The 9,461-nt window shown below is 33.9% G+C and overlaps 1 long non-coding RNA gene across 1 annotated transcript; it reads left to right on the top strand.

Moving 5' to 3' along the window:
- Window positions 1-1,509: 1,509 nt before the first annotated feature.
- On the top strand, window positions 1,510-7,075 carry LOC143304898 (uncharacterized). Its single transcript, XR_013061572.1, has 2 exons — window positions 1,510-2,121; window positions 6,751-7,075. It is a non-coding gene; the product is annotated as an uncharacterized LOC143304898 (long non-coding RNA).
- Window positions 7,076-9,461: the final 2,386 nt, after the last annotated feature.

The following is a 9,461-nucleotide window of genomic DNA, read 5'->3' as shown; positions in this document are numbered from 1 at the left end:
GCACATCAGTATATTAAGGGTCAACACAAATACACTGACTGTCACATCACGAAGACATTTTAAAGAACTAATAAGGACAAAATTGTTTATTTAACAAGTCAAAATCTCGATCAATTAACGGACCACCATTATATCGTGATATTTAACGAAACTTCCAATCTTAAGAGCCATATATTATTATATTATAGCAGTGTTATAGCAGTCATTGGCTCGGATTTTAATTAAATTGGTCGTGAAAGTGAGAAGAAGTAAAGAGACCGAGTAATCACGAAGAAAAGGTATGTATGTAACTTGATCGAAGCAAATACCAAACATTTAGTTGTTATCTTCAACGAGGGAAATTTGGTCATCTAAGTAGGTTATCGACGCAAGTGTTAATGAGAGATAAAACACGATTGGAGCAATGAAAGAACTTCATTATTTTTCCTTTTTCGCAAAATAGCAAATATACAGTAGCTCACATGAAAATATCTGAATATTTGTGCAAACATTTTGTAAATATATCATGTGTATTATGTTCGCGATCAATGAATATCGCAGTAGCTCCTATATGAGTTTTCAGATTGACTAAAAATTTGACTGACCTACAATAGTCATGTCTCATTCCGATACTAAAGAAATTTTTAAATATTTTATGTAACGCATACAATAAAGATACGTAAGTTATCTATGCTAAATGCTGAAATACTTATAGAAGTCCTTTATGGATATAGTAGATATTATAATATGTGTGTTAGGCGAAACATTTTGAAGTTTAATTATCACCGTAATGAGACACGGCTAAGATAACACAGGTACGGTTATATCGAACAAGTTTTTCTCGATATACTTTATAATGTTCCGTGTAACAGATAACATACATTATACACCAAAGCCTTTTACGACCAGCGTTCAAATACTTTCACGACGAACCACTGTACCAAAATTCAAGTCTCACGCGACACATCGATACGAATGATCGGTGCAAACAAACGTTTACCTTTTCCACGATCGTCCGAGAGCAACGCGAAACTTCACTAGGCGTATCACAAATCTCGTCGTGGTTTTGTTTCTAAAACGAGAAACTCTCTGCAGAAGTCACAGAAATAAAATGAAATCTAGCTTCTTCACTTTTGTCCGACTCGATAAGTCGATTTCGAACAAACTTTACTCTTTTCTTCTTCTTCTTCTTCTTCCGGATGTCTTTTCACTGTTTCAACAGGATAAGACGGAAATGGGAAAAATAACAAAAAAAATCGCGGATCGCAACGACTCTCGTGATCCTGTGATCCAAGTCCAGGACACATGCTCGATCTCGATCGTCACAATGATCTTGGGTGCACGGATCCTCGATTTTTCGGACGCCGCGCTACATCGTCGTTTAAAAGGGGGCACGCACCGACTGTTCGCCGCGTGGACAATTAGCGGGGCTTTATAGCGTGTGCAAACGAAAGCGGAGCCCCACCAGCGTCGTGTGTGCGGCTATTGGACGATGACTTTGGTCCTCGTGGATCGTCCCGTCGACAGCAACGCCGAAGTCGAAGACGTCACTGGAGAACTGCGGGGATTTTACGATTCCAAGGAGCCGCTTCTCCTGCTTCACCGCGACCGTTGGGTTTTCTCGTGACTCGTTTGCACGCTTTTTTCCTTCTCGCTCTTCTCACTACCATCGCAATCTTCCTTCTCCCTCGTCGCTTTGCCGCGACACGTATACGCGACCGGAAAGCGAGAGACATAAACTGGTGACGCGCAGGTGAGTGTACCTGCCGAGAACGTTGCGACGTTGTTGCATGGTTTGATATGTTTCCTCAAACTGTGTTTGGTTAACTAACTTAATTCGCCTGTTGGTGACTCATGGAAATTTGAGTGATATTACGAGGTGAAGTTGCGGAGTATTTGGAGTGAGAATTTGTGAATTTCCTGTGTTTCACCATGTTACGTATGGTAATTTACAGTGTTGTTTGTATAGTATAGTACAGATTGGAAGAGATACAATAATAAGCAGACAGCTAGGCTGGTTAATTGATCAGGAATATTAATTGAGTATGAATTGTTTAGCAAGGAAAAGAAAAAAGTATAATTCTAAGTTGCTTTGCTGCGTACATTGGGATTTATGATATACGAAAGATCGATTTCTTTCAGGTAGGAAAGAATGATTATAAAATAGAAATTATTACGTAATTTTTAGTATCGCAGGTTTACCGTGGTATTGAATTCGGCTAATGATATGTGAACTGGAAAAACAATGATCATGTGAATCAAACGTTGATTATCCATCCGTCGAAGCGTTAGTCAGATATCGTGTAACTGATAGTTCCTTGAGTGGTTTCAAAGTCGAACGATGAAACAATTTGAAATAATCGTTCCATTATCGACGAAATGAACGAATTTATCTAATGGGGCTCGTTAATTTATTCGACTTTTAATATTAATTACTAATTGTTATAGAAATTGATTTAACAAATTTGATATAAATTGATTTACCATTAATTAATCGATGGTAGAAAAGAGACGTTGGAAAATGAGTAATATGTAGCTTTAGTTTTACAGATTTTACAAAATAAATGTTACTATTTAAGAAAAAATGAATTTGATGGGGTAAAAGCTATATGGAAATATACTAACGACTTAACGAATTTAAATTTAAAGGACTTTAGAAACAAAGAAACAGAGACAAACTTTAGTTCTCGATGATACTTGACACGTGAATTGATTAGCAGCTTGTCTTGCGTGATTAAATTTAATAGGATTAATTGAAAAGTATATCGTATACCGTGTGTGAATCATGATAAAGTTGGTTTCATCGTAATTCACAATGATCGCAATGACTCGCAATGATCATTCAATCGGCAATTTTATTGTTCCAACATCACATCATTTACTTATCTTCGACTTGTACAATTCTCTGTGTTTTACGCAATTCTCTTTTTTATCCATCATTTTCTCGCATAGCACTCGAATCGACCGTTCAGTGAACCATACTTTGTTTCACTATGTTTCTTCACATGGTAAATGTTTTTTGATATCTTTTTCAAATTAAAATTCTACGGTTCTTCGGTTTGTTACATTGTGAACGAAAAAATCAACAGATATATAGAAAAATATCGAGGTTAATCGCATCGACATTTTCAAATTTTTTAACACTCAATTTTAACTTTCTAATAATAACTTTCAAATTTTCAAATTGTCGAACTTCTAAATTTCCGAATTTCCAAATATTCTAGTTTCGATGCGCTCGAAGTTCCAAATATCCTAATTTTGAAATATTTTCAAATCGTCCAAGTTCCAAATTTCCAAACTTCGATATCGCCGGAGTTCTAATTTTTTGACCTTCTATGTTTACCCGAGAGATAAAAAAATTATGATCGGATAGTGTCGATTATGCCAATCGAGGATTACAAATTTTCTATTCGTGCGACCTTCGACACCGAAAATAAATGAGCGCGATATTTTCCGTTTTTATCTTCCTCGAGCCGCAGTTAATTAAATCAATTGTCACGAAAGGACACGGTAGTTTTTCTGATTCCCGAAACAAAATAGCCCCATTGATAGCTTCAGGAAAATTCGCTGAGTAATGAAATCTACTCGCGAAACACGGAGACGCAGGGACTTAACCGTCAAAGATATTTGCTTCAGAAACCCGATACCCTTGAAAAAGAAAAAAAAGAAGAGAATTACATGTTATATACGCGAGATGCAAGATCGCTCTTACGATCTTTCTTACGCAACGGAACAGTTTGAGAACGAAGTTTGAATTTCGCGCGTATTGCAGTAAAGGGTTCCTCCTTGAAAATTCGCCAATAGAAATCGAACGTGAAAGATTTCGTGAACGCGAAAAGCTATTCAAATTATTCGTCGATTTAATTCTCGAAATTCGTTGATAAATATTAATTATATTTTATCGCAGTGGAGGATAGATTTCGTAATAGACGCGTGAAGAAAGACGTTTTATCGATATTTATAAGAATTATAAGTCATCGTCTTGCGTTGATTTAAGAGGAAATCTAAAACAGAGGTATCTTCCTGCGAGCGGTTTGAACAACGTTCATAAAACGTTCTTTTTCGTTGGTTACAACGATCTTCTGCAAATTCGAAGATTGTCTCGGTTGCTGCAGTATATGTTGTTTCTAAGATTTGTCGATAAACGCGCTAAATCATCGGGATTACTTATAAGTAATATACCTGTATCATTCCGTTTGATAGGTCTGTTCAACGTGTGTCGCGAGATGTTATTATTACCATAAACAGATAACGATTTTTGCTGATATTTTTTCAAAATTACGTCATCTTGTAGAGCATAGAAGATTGGAACAATCGGTATATCACGCTGATTGATCTTGTCATTTTTGTTCGTCTGTATCATAAATTAACGTTAGAAGGCATATAGTATCTTCTTTCTTTCGCCTTTTTTTCTTTTTCTTTTTTTTTTTAGGAAGGAGGTTTTTCTTTTCTGTTGCAGGATAGTGCATAATCAATACTTTTAATAAATCCATTTTTATGCATACAATAGCTTTTGCCTGACTTTATAAAGACGTTATGAAAGTACGCACTGTGATTCTCACAGAAGACAATAACGTTCCTTTAATTACTCGATCGACAAGGTGATTATTAGCATGTTGTTATTCAGGGTCGTCAATTCTACGCTGCGAATATATAGGTATTTCTGATATCAATTACTCGTTATACTCGTTATGACTTGTATCCAATTTTCGTTTCATTATTTCCTCGTTATGTACAGTTTGTTTATAATTACTATGCATATCTACAGATTATCGTCTGTAATTGCTTGATATTGATTTCAAATTTTTATCGAAGTACAGTCATTCTTTATTTAATTTTGTAAATATTTATTATTTTGTAAATAAATAATTATTTTGTAAATATTTTAATCCAACTCGGAAGAAAAATATTCTGTTCTGATGCTGCACGATGAATAAATTATTTCAGCAACTCTAGTGCGTTTTGTTATTTAACAAAATCCAATAGGTGCACACGCCAAGATCATGGAAAGATACATCGTCGTTGATCGTTCTTACAAAATTTGCGTGCATGATAGCTCCGATAACGTTGCGACATAACAACGCAACATGCCCGGGGATTCGTCTACATGTCGTATGTCCACACATAGGACGACAACATTTGCATTCGTAATCGCAGCTATAAACGGTGCTTCACACATATCGCAAACTTCCTTATCAGCTCCTCTGAATAAAATCGAAGAGAAGATTTGATGATTCACGATAAATATAAAGTTTAAGTCGGAAGCTTGTCGTTGAAGAATTGAAACACGTAAAATACTGCTGTTTAATTTCGATATCATTTCTTTTTAATTCTTGCTGCCTCGACTATTTGGACAAGCTACAGATCATTAAGAAATAGACTTATACCGCTTCCAAAATAATTATGATTACGCGATTATGCTATTCCATTTATTAACGATGTTTCGATTGATCCAAACGAACGAATATTCTAAGAGTGAAATTATAATTCGCTTATAAATAAAAGTTTTACGTTAAAGTACACGTAAGTCTCTCGTTTTATCAATTTTTGTCGAAAAATATACTTACATCACTTTTAAAATAAACGCTTCAGTTAAAAGTGGAAAGAATTCTGTTAAATACGAAGATACGTGTAACTGAGGAAATTTTGTCGAAGTAAAATGTGCATATCTGTTAAAATGAATAATACTTTGATATTTTTGAAGTTACAATAATATACGAAAAGATTCCTGAAATCAAATAAAACAACAACTTTGGTGTGATGTTATTAAATCGAACACCGCGGGTATAAAAATAAGATTAGTTTTATGGATTTTATATAATATAAGCGTATTAATATTTTCAAAATATCCAAAAGTATGGCAAGAACACGTATTCAATTCCAAAATCAAATAATTTCTATTGTGTATAATGAAAAAAAAAAGAAAAAAAAACAAAAATTGTGGCTTATTACAGTCTTGCTGTACAGTATTCAATTTTAAAACTGCTCCGTAAAAAATATAAAACGTAATTCGTGGAAATCAGAAACTGGTTAGACATCGCGATGATGCATAAATTAACGATCCATGATATGAAAGATTGATTTTAGATAGAGAAGTTATTAAGAGAACATGTTGCTTGCCAGCTAGGAGGAGCACCTCGAGGAAAAGCGATAATATTTAAAATTAGATTAAATTCAATTAATGTTTAATGATCTTCGAGTAAATAAAATATAGTTCAGGCGAATTTTCCGACGTTAAAATGTATGTTTGATGTTGATTGCGGAAGATAATGTTTTATTGTCTAATAGCTGTTGGGAAAGCAATTATGCCTGCAAAACACGAAATTACTATTTCGTGTGGACGATTGCACAATTTGCCATTCCTGCAAATTATTTCATCATGTGTATTAATTTCTATTTCGGGATCTCTTTCTTCGAAGATTTTTATAAATGCAAGAGCGAAACTCGATGATTTTTAAGAAAAAAAACAGCTTATATCAACGTTATCAACAGTATAATCTAATATTAATAATTTTCATAATTCAATATTCAATATTTAATATTGTTCTCTCTCTGTCAGCTCTTAGATACATTTCCAGATACGTCACAAACATTAGCGATATAATTTAATGAAATTTCAAAATATCTTCAATAGTACAGATAATATATTCGTAAAAAAAATTCGAATACTTTTTTGTAAGTCTGTTTTTGTGTGTAGGCCTATTCGTTTATAATTTAGATTAAAATTTCAAATTAATTATAATTCTCTATGTGTGATATATTTTATTGTAGTTTCGTCTCTAACGTGTTGGAGATCATTTCTCAAATATCAATATCGATCAAAGCAAAGACGAATACGAAGACGAGATTGAATTGCAAGACACAAATTTGGGATAGCAATATCATTGAGATTAATGAGAGAATAATGTGTGGTAACAGCTTAAGCGCTACACAATAAAGGACTACGATGAAGCTACAGCAGCATGCGTCTGTGGAAAAAGAGCGGAAGATAGCACGTGCACATAAGTTTTGCAATTTTGAATCGATTTCTTCTGAAACGCGGCGGTCTTCGGCCGCGTGAATTAATTTATGAATAAAGGAAACAAGATATCTGGAAGTGCGTAAAGCGTTACTACATTCCCACGGATGAATGCAACATGCTTGTAACACGTGTTTGTATTCCGTATGTTTAAATACCATTCGGCGTTCGTTTTTAAAGAGTAGAAAATCAAACAATCGTATAATGGAAAAGGCGATACCATAAGCGAAGCTCATTCGAATTTATTTCTTCGATTGTAAAGTCGTGACGTACCTTTGCATATTGTTCTTTCATTTTGGATAATAAAAATGTCTGTTGGAAGTATGCAAATGTGTCGACGTTACCTAAAAGTTAATGAAAAGTCGAGGAATTAAATAAAAGTCAAAAATTCAAAAGATCGACAAGTCACGAATATAAAAGAAAAAGATCGAAAAATTACACGAATTTCTGGATATACGTTGATCAACTCCGTACATCGAAAAGCAGAGAAACGCGAGTGACGATATTGTAACACTTTCTGTAATCTATCTTGGAACTTGCAGCTTCTTCTTTTTACGATAAATACACGTTTCTTCTTTTTTTTTTTTCTTTGAGAAGTTTAGCTCTAAATATTTAGTTAAGCAAGAACAAAAAATCCAGTTTAGTAGATCTGTTTTAAACAAGAAAGAAATTAAAGAAGTAAATAAGAATTGAAGAAGTAAATAAGAATTGAAGAAGTAAAATAAGAATTGAAGAAGTAAATAAGAATTGAAGAAGTAAATAAGAATTGAAGAAGTAAATAAGAATTGAAGAAGTAAATAAGAATTGAAGAAGTAAACAAAGAAATCCAAGGAATCGAGGAAATTTTAAAGCTAAATGTAAATCATTCTCTCCATGTAGCTTTAAATTTTTCTATTTTCTATTTTAAACTGAGACGAATAATCAATGAATTCACGTTCTAAGCTCCGTAACAAAATTCCAGAGCTGGTGGATCCAGATCCAGAGATTCTGGATCTAGTAGTGAGCTTGATCGAAATTCAAGAAGCTGTGAATTTTGTAATAGAAGCTCGCCCATAGTAAACTCCTATTCTTTTGTCTTGAAACTCGATACGACTTGAAAGATTCGGTTTTCCCATCCCTGTAACTGGAATTTCGTTACATGCGAACCATCGATCGTGGTTAGACACAACGAGCCGAAACGATTTTTGCGTGCTGTCACATTCGGTTTTATTCATCGGAAAGCTGTTGACCTTGAAAGCAATGGACGCCCAGGGAAAGTCCGTAGTTCCCAGCGAATCGAAGAGCAACTCACAGGCAAGCAGCGACCGAAGAAGGTCGGCCAAGTGATTACCAGAAGCCACGAAGACGAGTTTGAAACCGGTTCATGGAAGAACGAATGAAGATAAAAGAGTGGCGAAAACATGATACTAGATAAGCAGTGTGTACGACCGATGAAAGAAATTCAGGTAAAATTTCATTGGCAAACCGCAACTATCCTTGATACGAACTTTCCCTTGCCGAATTATCGATTTATTTGTCATTTTTACGTTCTTCCTGTTATGTCATTTCATTTTATTTTATTTTATTTGTAATTCTTAAATCAAATTCTTCAAATTTATATTCTTTACTATTTCTAGACTCTAGTAAACATCGTTTATCCTTGCATAGTCGTATTTTGGAAATTTGTATTTTATTGATATCGTTGCATTTTGAAAATTGTTGCTCTATTAGCATCGTTATATTTTATCTATAGATTAGAAGTTGTTAATTGTCCATTTTCATGAGCAATTAGAAAGATAATAACTTTGTAAAATGTTTTATATTTTTACGAATTCCTTGTGTTTGAGAACTCGATTTTACTTTGCGTGTCTCATTTTATGAGTTTAGTTTATTTACGAAAATATCTATTTTTCTCTTGTCCAATAAGTGTCAATTACAATGATCGATGTTACGCGGAACTTCCTAAACCTTGCACCACTATCAAACCAATGTTTCAAAGTCCAACTTTCGTCCCAAGTTGTGGCAGAATTTTTATTTACCAAGGCCCATTAATGTCGAAATGAGTAGAAAGGTTGGATCTATTCGGAGTTCAATTCGGAGGACCTTGAGATTTTTAAGGCACTTGCGTTTAATAAAAGCGAATCGTTTTATTTGACATCTGAGTTAGCGAATTTAGGTGTTAACGTTTTATGAGAGCAACCATATAGCGTCGAGGGTTCGATAATCAACACGGTAAATACGAAAAATGAAATTTTGACTATTAGTTGAATCAGAATTTTAAAAGGAAATAGCTATCATTTTACATATCAATTATAAAATTATTTAAGTATTTAGAACTCTCAGATTAATTTTTTACAATTACCACGAATTACCGATAGCTATGAAGCTATGCTTTCTCATTGCGTGATATGAGACATAATTTTATTGGAAAAGCAGAATCGACTTGACTTTAGGTTTAAAAAGCAACATTAAATTAACATTCGTT

This window comes from Bombus vancouverensis, unplaced genomic scaffold (genome assembly GCF_051014615.1).
Source record: "Bombus vancouverensis nearcticus unplaced genomic scaffold, iyBomVanc1_principal scaffold0062, whole genome shotgun sequence".
In the NCBI taxonomy this organism is placed as follows: Eukaryota; Metazoa; Arthropoda; class Insecta; order Hymenoptera; family Apidae; genus Bombus; species Bombus vancouverensis.
This window is presented reverse-complemented; position numbering and strand designations above follow the sequence as displayed.